The 14,467-nt window shown below is 35.6% G+C and overlaps 1 pseudogene; it reads right to left on the bottom strand.

Annotated features, from left to right (window-relative positions):
* Positions 1-3,041: 3,041 nt before the first annotated feature.
* Positions 3,042-14,467, bottom strand: part of LOC102855664 — a 29,965-nt pseudogene continuing 18,539 nt past the window's right edge.

The following is a 14,467-nucleotide window of genomic DNA, read 5'->3' as shown; positions in this document are numbered from 1 at the left end:
TTGTGAATTTGAGAGCTGGATGATGAATAACGATGAAAGAAGAAGTGATGACTTTAGTTTGTGGTGTTAGAGAAGAGTACTGAATATCCCATGGGCTGTCAAAAGAACAAATAGATATGTCTTGGAAAAGGTGCAGCCATGGTGCTTTTTGGAGGAAAAGAGGGTGAGACTTCCTCTCTTATACTTTGGACATATTGCTAGTAAAGGCTATTCCTTGTAAATGGACTCCATGCTTGAAAAGATGGTCAGTGAAAGGGAAGAAGGTCCCCAAAAGGATGATTGACACAGTGAGTGTAGTAGTTCGCTCAAGTGTGTCAGAGATGATGATGATAGCAAAGTATAGGATGGGGTTCCAAACGGTTGTTTATAGAATCACTATGAGTTGTACTTGACTAAAAGGTGTCTAACAACAATAGCAAATTCAGAATCCCTGACCATTTCATGCAGACATTAAATAGACTACATAGACATTTGACCTTGAGTCTACCTCCCATGAATTTAAAAACCGACTCAGGAATAGGTTTAAGGCCTTGAACACTAATGAATGAAAACCAGATAAGCTGTGGGAAGATATCAAGAATATCTTTGATGAAGAGTGTAAAAAGTCATTATGAAGAAGAAGAAAAGGTCAAAATGGATGTCCGAATGAATATTGCACTAGAGCACTGAGAAGCCAAAGCAAATGGAAGAAATAAAGAAGTTAAGGAGGTGAATAGAAGATTTCAAAGGGCCACTCTGGAAGACAAAGCAAAATATTATAATGTAATATGCAAGGAGCTGGAGTAGGAAAATCAAAAGCGCCAAACTCACTCAACATTCCTTAAGCTGAAATAACTAAAGAATAAAGTCGAGCCATGATTTGCAATGCTTAAGGATGCTATAGGCAGAATATGGAATGACTTGTTGTTTGTTGTTGTTATGTTTAGGTTGTTATGTTTTGTATGTTGTTGTTGTTGCACTGTCTCTGATACACCATCCCGATTACCCCAGTCACTGAATCAATCCACCTCATAGAGGGTCTTCCCCTCCTGTGCTGTCCCTCCTCCCTATGAAGCATAATGTCCCTCTCCAAGGACCGGTCCCTCCTTACAACTTGTCCAAAGTATGTTAGACGGAGCCTCAGAATCCTTGCCTCCAAGGAGCCACCTGGTTTGACCCTCTCCGGGATGAATCTGTTTGTTTTCCTAGCAGTCCGTGGTACCCTCAATACTCTTCTCCAGCACCAAAGCTCAAAGGCATCAATGCTCCTTAGAAGCATTAAAAGAAGATGGAAGGCGTGTACAGTCATTGTACCAGAAAGAATTGGCCAGCACAGAAGAATTTCAAGAAACAACATATGATCAAGAGGCAATGGTGATGAAAGTAGAAGTTCAGACTGCTCTGAAGGACTTGGCAAAAAAATAGTACCCCAGGAATTAATGGAATACCAATTGATGTATTCCAGCAAACAGATGCTGCCCTGCCTGTGCTCACCAAGTTGTGCCAAGAAATCTGGAGGACAGCTATTTGGCCAACTGACTGGAGGTGATCCATATTTATTCCCATTCAAAAAAAAAGGTGACCCAACAGAGTGTAGAAATTATTGAACTATGTCAATAATATCACACACAAACAAAATCTTTCTGAAGGTTATCCAGAAAAGACCAGAACAGCTCAATGACAGAGAACTACCAGAAATACAAGCTGGGTTTAGAAGACGCGATAGCACTGGGGACATTATTGCTGAGATCAGATGGATCTTGGCAGAAAGCAGAGAGCTACAGAAGAATATCTGTGTTTCATTGGCTATCTATACAAAGGCATTTGACTGTGTGGATCACAATAAATTGATGCTAACCTAAATGTGGTGAGATAGGAACTCTTTTACACTGTTGTTGGGATTACAAAATGGTGCAACCACTCTGAAAGGCAGTTTGGCGCTTCCTCAAAAAGCTGAACATAAAAATTCCATATGACCATGTTATTCCATTGCTTGGAATATACCCCAAGAAAATGAGAACTGAGGCTCATATGAAAACTTGAACACCAATGTTCATAGCAGTATTATTCAAGAAGTATTGCAAGAACATGGAAACAGCCCAGATGCCCAACCACAAACGAATGGATTGAGAAGTTGTGTTACATTCACACAACACAGTATGCAGCAGCCATCATTTTGTAAGTTACTACCTAACTTGGGAGGGACGGGAGAGCATTATGCTGAGTGAAATAACTCAGTACCACAAGAACAAATACTGTATAAAATCATTATTGTCAAATAAGTATGAAGATCCAAGACGGGGGCAAGGGGATGGAAATAGAGGGGTGAGGATGGGAGTAGGGTGTTAATCATAGGGTTGCACAATTTGGCAGGTAGATGAGGTGAAGGAAATGGGAAGAATATTTTGTGAAAAACAATGTATTCTAACTTTGTAAATAAATCAGAATAAAATTTTTTAAAACTCATACAAAAAAAAATAAGGTCACATACTTTTTAATATTAAGTTATTTTATGTGAAATATTTAACTATTAAAATTTGTAGTATTTGTTTAGTAAATGATATGCTAGGGTGGGTTTTTTCAGTGAATGAAGTTGTTTATATCCAAATTGATATATGGTTGAAACACTGAATGATCAGTTCACCCTCATCGATGAATTTTTAGTGCAAACTTTAAATCTGGTAAATGTTACTTTATTTAGTATCCTACACTCACACAGATTTTGAAGCCACAGAATAAACATTTAACTAATAAACTAATGTTAATATTTAATTGATTCTAAATTTAATAATAAAGAAATAATGCACATTACAGAACATTACAATTCATGCTGCATGCGTTTTCATTTCTCATTATCTTCGAAGATGCCAATTTATTTCTCAAATAATTTTTATGTATTGATATGAAAAAATATAATTCTTGCTCATGAGTCTAAATTTATTTATACTTTTAATTAATAAAGCCATTAAATTAAATAGTAATTTTCAAATTAATAGTTTCATAAGAAGCACAACTAATATGTATCCTGAAATACATTTTCTAGTTAATAGGTAATGATATGATTATTTTGAACTGTCATTGTGATTCTACTCATTTATATCCCAGATGAATTTCAAGGAACAGTCTTTCATCTTCCTTTGGAAGATCCTGTCGAATCTTTCACTCTGCTCCACAGTCAAATGGTTCTTCCAGTCTCCAATTGTACCTAGCGATTCCAGCATGAGAGCATCTTGGTTAGGATGCAGCATTATAAAGGCAAAAATGAAAACTGTCCCACTATAATTTCTTCTCTAAAGCAAGCTAAACATCTATGTTAGTTCTTCATCTTTCCTTACACAGGAATGAGTTAAGAAACTAACTTAGGATTGGAAAACACAGTAAACTCAGTTCTAGTACATTTTTCTGTATGTTAGACTTTCACCAACTAATACTATTGAATCATAGCATTTCTTTATAAGAAGAAAAAAAACCGGATCTACAACATGTAAAGAACTTAGATATTGTAAAAAATTTTACTGTGTGTTAAGCATCATAGTATAATATGGTTTATAGTGTATGGTATGGTATGGTATGGTATGGTATGGTATGGTATGGTATGGTATGGTATCGTATGGTATCGTATGGTATCGTATGGTATTGCATGGTATCATATGGTATGACATGTTATATCATTCTATGTATATAGTATATGGTATATGGTTTATGGGATATAGTTTATGGTATATAATATATGTTATATAGTATACGTTGTTGTTGTGTACCATAGAGTCAGAACTGACTCATAGCTGACCCTCCAACAGGTTTTCAGAGGCAGTCGCATGGGAGGAGATTGCCGATCCTCCCACAGGGCAGCTTGTAGCCTCAAACTGCATGCCTTTGGGATTGCAGCACAGCTTCTTGCCACTAGGCCACCAGAGCTCCATATATAGCATATAGCATATAGCATATAGCACATAGCACATGGCATATAGTATATAGTATAATATGGGGTATGGTATGGTATGGTATGGTATGGTATGGTATGGTATGGTATGGTATGGTATGGCATGGCATGGCATGGCATGGCATGACGTATTATGCTATGCTATGTTTTTTCTATTAATCATGTAATATTTAAGGTAAACCTACTATGTATGTATTTCTTCCCCCTTAGAGTTTGAAAAATAAAGAGAATAATGAAGCTTAAAGATTTTCAAGTAATGAAGTAAAGGCCAGAGATTGCTCAGAGGTGTTATTATTGCACCCTGCTCTGTAGAAATATGAAGCGATCACTAAGTAATTTTTTGTTTGTTTTAAATGTAAACTAGTAATTTAGCATAGATTTTCTTTTTTACATATTAGTAAAGTCATTTACAGTAAACAGAAAACTCACATAGGCTTAAAAATTGTACCATATCTCATTTTGCTGAGCAATGAGAAATACCACTGCAGTCTAGAAGATTCTAATTCATGGTGACCCTTTCTCAAATTTCTGAGACTATAAATATTTTAATGAGGGAGAGTGCTTATTTTTCTTTCTTAGAGTAGCTGCTGGATTTGAATTTTCAATTTTTTTGGTTAGCAGGGCGACATGCTATGTACTAGGCCCCAGAGCTCCTGAAAGAGAAGTAAAATAGATGATAAATCCATTGCTTTAAAGTTGATTCCAACTCATAAGAGTTCTATGAGTGGAACTGACCCCTAGGGTTTCTAATACTGGATCTTTATGGAAGAAGACCACCACCTAGTTCTGCCATAGAACAGCTGACAGAATAATGCCATTCACTTTTTTTTCAGCAGGAAAAATTTCTACATGATCATACATAACATAGAATATTTTTTAAAAAAATAATAAATTGGGAATAATTTCAATTAATATTCTTATATAATTAAGTATAAATGAATATACATCCACATGGTTCTAAATTCTGGATACATTAAAATATGAATAAAGTGGAGAATTGCACACTGGGGCTTAAAATGATGAACTATGAAATAATTGAAATGTTTGAATATAATGAGGTATCAACTAGCAGTAAAATATATTCACTCTTTGCAATTTCTGGTGTACAATACATGAACAATAAAGTCTTTTTGCATGTTAATGAATAATTGAATTAGTAGTCAACGGAGTTAATGAAGAAAGAAAGAGGCCTAAATATGATGTCCTTGGTGTTAGGTGTCATCGAGTTGAATACAACTCATAGCAACCCTACGCCGTCTTCACAATCTCTAACACAGGCTCAGATGCTAGACTTCATGAAAGCAGTGTTAGTGTTTCTGAGACACTCTTGAGGGCTATTTTTAGTTAGGAATTTAGATTAGGGCTCTGGTCTCTAGATGTCCTTGTCACTTGGAGAAACATAGAGGAACTACTCCTTAATTCTTGTATAAGCCAAGCATTCAGTGCAACTCTCAATGTTCTGACTCTGCTAGAGTCCTAAAGCATCACCTTTGCGTAGGAAACAGCCATCGTTTGTTCTTTTCCCAAATCTGTCTTCTAGAATGTTATCATACTTTGCTTGTGGATCAGTCTTCATGTTCTTAAAAGCAGCCTGTCTCACAACAGTGTCCACATCCTCATCACTCAGGTCCTTCTCAAGAAAATTACAGATTTTAAGCACAGAACTTCTGAGATCCTAAGAAAAATTACATGATAAATTGGTCACTTTAGGTGTCATCTAGTTACATTTTGAAGTAGCAATGGGGTTTGGACTCATTCAAAGCCTAACACTTGACAAAGATATGTGGTTTACTTTTTTGAAAATGAATTCTTTCTTTGTCAGTTGATTTTGAAAGATTACTGTTCTTGGAATTTATAAGGCTAGTCTGTTTTCATTATTCACTAAGCCAACATTTAAGCAGTCTTATATTTTAAAAAAACTGATAGATGATAAAACGATTTAAGAGATGATAAAAATACCGTCTCTCTGTGATAAGAGTTCACAATTTATAAAGAAATTGGAAGATAAAACAGGAAACAGAAACACAGTAGCTCATAAGAAAGAAATATTCATTTTACCCTGTAGATAACATCTCTAACAGAACAATTTTAGAAGAACAAAAGCTTCTTCCAACTCAAGAAAAAAAGGCTAAAATATGTCCCTAGAAAAGCTGGATAATTAGTTTCTGATTGTAAAACCCCCAAATTATAAAGCTTATAATGCCTTACATAGTGATTTAAAATTGAAGTTTAATGACCTTGGTATGAAATCAAGTCTAAAGTATTGAAACTGGAGAACTCTACTGGGATGGGAGAAAAAGAGCTTTGGAAAGCTGAATGAGTCATTTAGTCTTTTTTGTAGCTGATAGAAAGTGGAGATTTGAGAGTAAGGACTTGTGGCTTCATGGTAAGAAGTTTCGCTGCTCACCCAAAGACACTGTGTTAAAGTCCACCAGCTGCTCCCCAGGGGAAAGAGGGGCATTTTACTCCCATGGAGGATTAGCTATGGATTGATTCTGACTCACTGGTACTTAGCAGCAATAGTTAACAGAGTATTATATTAAATAAGGAAGCTCTGGTGGCTTAGTGGTAAGGAGCTGCAGCTGCCAACCCGAAGGACAATGGTTTGGATCCACCAGCTGTTCTGCAGGAGAAAGATGGACAATCCCCTCCCTGAGAGTTACATCTTCTGAAAACCTGTTGGAAGCTTAATTATGAATTAGTTCCAACTTGGCAGCACATAAAAACAATGGTGATTGAATAACAGTTCTGGTAGTCTACCCTACATGGAATTGATCTACTAATTCAAAGTTTCAAATCCACCAGCTGCTCTTCAGGAGAAGGATAGATAATTATTGTTGTTGTTGTTGTTAAGTGCCGTCGAGTCGCTTGCGACTCATAGCGACCCTATGTACTCATATGAGTGAATAGATAGTCATAGTCTTTGTTATTTATGGCCTTGAAAACCTTCTAGAAGGTCATATAGGAGTTGATTCTGGCTCCACAGAAATTAATGAGTAAATTATTAAATAAAAAAAACTCTGTTAGAGCTGTTTAGTAAATACTCCAAAGCTAGTCAGCAGGCCAGCAGTTGCAATTCACTAGCCGCTTTCCAGCAGAAGAATGAAATTTCCTCCCATAAAGATATACAGACCCACTAACCTGGTGGATGGCCTTTACGATTCCGATTTGACATATGTATAGCATATATACAAGAATTTTCAGGTTGCGCATCCTGAGCCAAAACTTGAAACAATCATGTCTCAATAGTATTAGAATGGGTCAGTAAAGTGTGTCTGAACATTTGCCCAAGAATTTTGGCTGGTGATGTAGATTTCAAAATTCATCAAATTATTTCCCAAGTTGTTCCAATCTGACAACTGTGCCTTACATTACATATCAATGAATGTTTTTAACTCTCATCTTCATTCTCTTTCTCTTAGATCTTAAAGATTGTTTTCATGACCTTTTGTTGAGACACTTTTGATTTCTGCATCATTATACACTTCTGACTTTCTCTCTACCTCTATTTTTGCTCATTTTTTATTTTCTTGGAGATTCATCTCTTTCTAAATAACTTTTGCATATTATAGTCTCTTAGAAATTTGGTTTTGCTTTAGAATTCCTTTCTATGCTTTCTCTGTTATTGTACCTTTTTTACTTCAGTTATATGCTGTATAGTGAGAATGATGAAATGTATGCAGTAAGCTCATGCCTTCTTTTTGTTTTATAGTTTCTGCTTGTTTTTCCAATATCTCCATATGAATACTTCTCAGTCATCTTAATTCTTATGGGTCAAAATAAATTCTATGATCTTCCCCCTCAAATTTGATCCTATCACTTATCATCTTCATTATAGAGACTATTATAACATAGATATATGAACCAGAAATCTTGATAGCTCTCTTTTTTTCATTACCTCTATAGGTAATTCCTTTCTTTTTATCTCCCAAATAAATTTTAAAACCATATATCTCATAATCTTGATGGATCTAATTAAAGGCACACTTGTTTTTTCATTTAATTATATCTATTCATTTAACAATCTCTATTTTGCCTATCCTGATTATTATCATATTTCAGTGCACTAATAGGAATACTTGAACAGCTCTGGGTCTTTATATTTCATCACTTACACCTAGAACTCTACATTCTTCCTTAAGTTTCACTCCTCAAAGATGTCATTTCTTTTTTGGTTTCATAAAAGTTACAAATCCTGTTTCTTTGGCTTAAAATGTTCATCTCTTACTCTTCCCTTTGTTAATTTATATTGATTGAACTTGTATTTCCAATATTACTTCTTCCAGCCAGAAAATATTCTATCATTCTTGACTATATAAGACTCCCTTGCTATTCATTCCATCTTGACTTCATTATAGTTGAGTATTTATTTATACACTAATAATATACCTGAACTTTTCCATAATTAGAAATAACCAGTTTCTAATTATACACACACACATATTTATTTCTTGATTAATACATGCCATACTACCCATTTCTACTTGAACTTTTTAAAAGATGCAATATTTTTTCTCTTGTTAAAGTACTTGACTTATTGTTGTTGTTGTTGTTGTTATGTGCCATCCAGTTGCCTTCGACTCATAATGAACCCTAAGTACAATAGCTCTGAATCCTACCCTGTCCTGAGCCAGTCTCATTGACTCCGACACATCTATCTATCCTTATTGCCCAAGATACCATATCAATCCATCTCATCTGAGGTCTTCCTCTCTTACACTGTCCTTCCACCCTTCCGAGCATGATGTCCTTCTCCAACGATCGGTCCCTCCTGGCCATATCCCCAATGTATATGAGATGGAGCTTCAAAAGCCTAGCCTCTAAGGAAAAATTTGGTTTCACTCTCTCCAAGACAGACCTATTTGTTTTCTTGGCAGTCCATGGTATGTTCAACACTATTCTCCAGCACAACTCAAAGGCATCTAATTCTTCTTCTGTCCTCCTTAATCATTATCCAGCTCCCTGATGTGTAGGAAGTAATTGTGAGACTCTGGATTGGATCAGGTGCACATTTGTCTCTGGAGTGACACATCATTGCTTCTCAGTACTCTGGAAATGTCTCTGACAGCAGATTTATCTAATGTAATTTGCCTTTTTATTTCCTGACTTCTGGTGTCAAAAAAGTGTTGATTGTGGAGTGGAGCAAGAAATCATCCATTATTTTTAACAAATTAATAGATATGTACACATAAGTTAACATACTACTAGGACATAGTGATCTTACAATGTTGTCGTTATGTGCTGTCATGTTGAATATGATGTTGGAAACCAGCTGGCTACACTATGAGTCATAGTGACATTATGAACAATAGCTCTAACTGTTCCGTATCTTAAGCCAATGTCATTGCCTCTGATACACCTGCCCCCATTGCCCCACTTATTGTGTCACCTCATCTGATCCAGGGTTCTCTCATGCACTGACCCTCCAACCTTCCATGCATTATTTCCTTCACAGAAGAGTAAATTTCAAATGTTTTGTCTAGTTTATACAAGTTTTAAAAAAATCTTTAAACTGATTGCCAATATTTGAACATTATGTAAAATCACATGAAATCTACATTTCAAGCTTCTTTTATAAAACAGGAAAAACATGAATCACAGGGCACACCTTGACCTGTGGAACTCCTCTCTTAGGAGTGATATCTCACCCTAGTGTTTTGCAGTGTCCTCCCACTCTTTTTATTTATGTTTGCTTTGGACATTTGGTTTTGCCTTTAAAGCTACAAGTGGCTTTATCAGAAGGCATCCTATAAAACAATGAGTCCTAGAGTCCTGAGTCCTAGAATAAAATATTAAGAATGACTAATTAAGGGATGCCCTGAAAATTAGAAGTTCTTAAAGAAGACTGAGTAGTGCATAGATCTAAAAACAACAAGGAGAATGTCGTTCACTCAAACATAAAAGAAAGATTTTAAGGAGAGAAGAAGAAGAAAATGCCCTCATCTTACCTTCTTCATATCCTCATACATCATAAACAGAATATTGAAATGATGTTTGTGCTCATACCAGCCTCTGACGTGATCAAACCAAAGGCTTCCTACCACTGTGGGAAAGATTAATAAATGACAAGGTCAAGTTCTTTCAAACTTTTGTAAACAATAATCCATACTCTTTCTTTTCTATTTGCAGTCATCCTTGGAGGAAATAGCAAACTTCTAATTACTGGTCATCCACATAATCTTCTTTTAAAAGAATTAGTGCTTTAGGGAAGAATTATTTTAAAAGAAGTTTTCATTAGGAAAATGTGCTCTATTTGTGTAGAAGAACAGCACTAAAGGGATAAATAGATCAGTGATAAAACACTGAAGTGTCTTCTTAAAAAAGATAAGGATCTTCATTTTCCTATTCTACTTCAAAACACATTTTTACTCATCCCATTATTCTCTAGTCTAAGGATATCTTGGGTTCTGGCCACCAATTTACTCTGTAATCTGACAATCCCTGAGTCTAATCTAAGTGAGTGAGCATCCTGATTTCATATTCCACAAACCTCTTACCCTTATCTATATTCTTCACGAAATTCAGCAGCTGCCATATCAAGTCTCTAAGGGATCTGTGACAGGACAATCAAACTACATTCTCTGAATATTAGCTGTTCTGGAACACGGAGAGGTATGGGTGTAACACGTTCTTACAGAGTTGATCCCTATCACTGCAACTCAAGGAGTAAGATTGTGATCAATAGGGTTTTCAATGGCTAATTTATGGGATGTAGATTGCCAGGCTTTTTGTGTTAAGGTGCCTCTGGATAGAGTTGAACCTCCAAATTTTTCAACTTTTTGGTTCATAGTTGAGTTTTTTTACCATTTCACCATGTAGGGATTCCACTCTAGGCAAAGTTAACAGAAATTACTAACAATGTTTATGATTCTTTTATAGTTTAAAATACCACCTAAAATGTATAAAAATCATACAAGTCTGTACAAAATCAATTGCTTCAGTGGATTCTACCTTCAATCATCTGCCTTATCTAGCTCCAAAATATATTCCCTAAATTTGTGTATTTGGCTTAATAAGCATCATTACTTTGTACACATGTTCATTGGTTAATAGTTACCTTTTCCATCCAGAAACTGATTCATGTATTCTTCTATAGTATCTGCAGGTTTTAATGTAACAACTAACTTCAAAAAATGAAAGGAAGAAATCAAAACATCCTTTGGGTTTCTGTAGACATAAACAATCTGTAGACGGAGAAGAAAAACTTTTCTTAGAAATTCCTGAGTTATCCTTCGCAAATTTTTTAGCATTTGTACAATATTTCATTACATAAACACACACCAATGTACTTACACAGTCTGTCATTACACAAAAACATCGGTTATTTATAGCCATTTAGTCTGTTGCTATCATTTCCTATTAAAAGAGTTGTTAAAATACATGCCTTTATTGACATAACCCTTCAAGTGTATAGAGAATATGCCTGGAAGTGAAATTGTTTACTTATAAAGTTGACAAATATTTCAAATTTTTTCTCTTAAAAGTCAGGATGCTCTGGTGGTAGGTAAGGAGATATGCTGCCAACCTAAAGGCAGAAGGTTCAAATTCAGAGGCATCCAGATTGGCAAACAGATGTTTAAACTGTTAATACATGCAGATGATCTGATAGTGCATCCAGAATACTCCAAGGATTCACCAAAACTGGTTACACCTAGTAGACCAATTTAGCAGAGTGGCAGGATACAAGTTCAATATACAAAACAGTGAATTCCTCTACAGTAATAAAATGCAGAAAAGGAAACTAAGAAAGCAATACCATTTAAAATAGCCAACCCCAAATTGAGATACTTGGGAACTGGGAACAGGGGATAAACTTAACTAGAGACACAGAACACTTTTATAAAAAAACCAACAACAAACAAACAAACACAAAACCACCTGCAAAATACTACTGTGAAAAATAATGAGAGCCCAGCTATATGGAAAAAACGTTCATAGACAGGAAGACTCAATATAGTGAAAATGACAACCCTACCAAAAGCAATCTACACGTTTAATGCAATCTCAATACAAATATCAAATAAATTTTTCAAAGAGATAGAAAACGCATTTGGAGGGTGCTCTGGTGGCGCTTAACAACAATAGCATCAAGATAGAGAGAGATCCTTTGGCTCAGTGGACAGAAAGCGATGCTACCAAGCCAAAGATGGGTGACTTTTAATCTGCTGCCCTAGGGCCTGTCTTTCATTGTTTTTGTTCAAACATTCCTCTAGGTTGTATAGCCCCGGTGTGTCCACTTGCCGTACAGCGGTCACTTGTGGTTCCTGTGAGGGTGAACACTGTGACACTGATGTGTCAAATGCGTTATTGGTTGGTTACCCAATGCGGACAGTGTGAGCTGGAGCTCCCTGGTTAAAACAAGCTTGGAAGGTGGAGTGGCATCCACTTCCATAATAGCTTGTCTCCAGAAACCCTATGAACCTGGAGAAAGGATGAGAGACACACAAGCGTTGAGGACTCTCCTTCATAGGGTCGCTATGAGTCGCCTGCAACTTGCCGGCACTTAGCAACAACAACTACTTAGGAGCAAGATGGGCAGTCTCCTTCTGTGTGATTTCGAGTCTCTGGAAAATCTGCTGAAAGGTCAGCCTTGAGTTAGTTCCAACATGGTGGCAATGAGAGAAACAGAGAGCACTACATAATATTTGATATTTATCTGTGATAGCATTCCAGCTAAACAGGAAAAGGGAAAACTATCCAACAAACCATTTTAGAACAATTGATTCTTCGTAAGGAGTAAAAGGGGGGAAGGAAGAAAATAAATCTCCTTCTCATACTGCACTAAAAAGTAATTATGAATAGGTCAAAGATCTAAGCATGAAAGGAAACCATTGCCATCTAAAATATGCATAATAAAACATATGTTCCTGAATTAGAGCAGAAAATGGTTCTTAAACCAGAAACAGTTATTCAAAATGAAAGATCACTTTACTACATTAAGAGTAAGAACATTTTTCTTTAAAATGTATTATAAATCAAGATACCAAAAAACCCAAATAATATTTGAGGGAAGCAATAAATACAACCCAGGATATGTGAGTGACCAGAATACATGACAAAAGTCACAAAAAGTCATTGCATAGAAAAGGAAATAATAAAGGTTTAGGAACACATGAAAAATGCTTAATGTCATTATGAATTAGGAAAATGGAAATTAAGAGCAGTTCACGATATTGTTTAATTTTTAGCTTTCAGATTGAAAAAATTAAGTCTACAAAAAATTAAGAAAAAAATAAAATTTTAATTTAAAAATGTCTAAATTTCTAAGAAATTTTAAAAAACCAAAATCACTATACTCTCAAAAGCTCCCAAAAAAAGAAAATGGTATACAACTCTTGTAAAGCTGATTATTTTGTATTTATGGATGATTTTGTTGTTGCTGCTATTGTTGTAATGTGTCATCAAGTTCCCTGTGACTCACAGTGACCCTATGTACCATAGCTCTGAAACTTGCTCTATCCGGAGTCAACTTTACTGTTCTGACACCTACTCCCAAAATCCTGTCACTGAGTCAATCTGTCTCCTTCAGGGTCTTCCTCTCTTGCACTATCCCTCCACCCTCTCAAGTATAACATATCTTCTCCAGGTACTGGTGCCTCCTTAGAACATGCCCACAGTATGTCAGACTAAGCTGCAGAATCCTTGCCTCCTAGAAGCAACCTGATTTCAACCTCTCCAGAACAAACATGTTTGTTCTCCTAGCAGCCCATGGTATATTCAATACTCTTCTATAGCACCACAGTTCAAAGACATCCATTCTCCTTCTATCATCCCTAGTCACTGTCCAACTTTCTGATGGATAATACATAATTGTGAAGACCTTGGCTTGGATCAGGCTCACCTTAGTCTCCAGATTGACATCATTGCTACAAATTGTATTTTATTGCAATTTTATTTTTGGCTGATTGTTCTAGGGACACTGGTGGAGATAAGCACTAGAGGACATGCTTATGAATACTGATAGCAGTGTTTCACAGTACCAAATACTAAAGCATCCTTATTGTGTAGCACAGGTAAAAAATAGTCACATAAATGGTAAAATTAAATAATCAAGAAAATCATACTGAAAATTACGAGTGGACTGAAGTATAGGACAAAGCCTCTTGAAAAAGACAATTACAATAGAAACATAAAATTGTTAAAACTTAAAAATCAAATGATTGCATGAGTTGGTCAACAGTATGTTTGCAAAGGCCAATAGAACAGAGCTTTTTATATACTGAATAATACAACAGAGAAACTTAAATGTATATTTAATTTCATTCTGTTAAGTACAAAAATTTTTATTTTGCCATAACCATATAGACAAGCATACATATACTTATCTTCATACATAAAAAAGGATGTAACTCTGGCAAGAAGCTGCACTACAATACTGAATGTGCACAGTTCGCAGCCTCCGATGCTCCACTGGAGAAGGAGGGGCAAACTCCTCCTGTGCCAGTTAGATCCGATTAGATGGTACACACACACACAAAAATAACAGAATTTAAAAAATAAAAACATAAAAGGATATAACTTAACTAGCTGAATTAATTTTGCATT

Source organism: Elephantulus edwardii, unplaced genomic scaffold (assembly GCF_000299155.1).
Source record: "Elephantulus edwardii isolate Elephantulus edwardi_28Jun2011 unplaced genomic scaffold, EleEdw1.0 scaffold00002, whole genome shotgun sequence".
NCBI lineage: Eukaryota > Metazoa > Chordata > Mammalia > Macroscelidea > Macroscelididae > Elephantulus > Elephantulus edwardii.
This window is presented reverse-complemented; position numbering and strand designations above follow the sequence as displayed.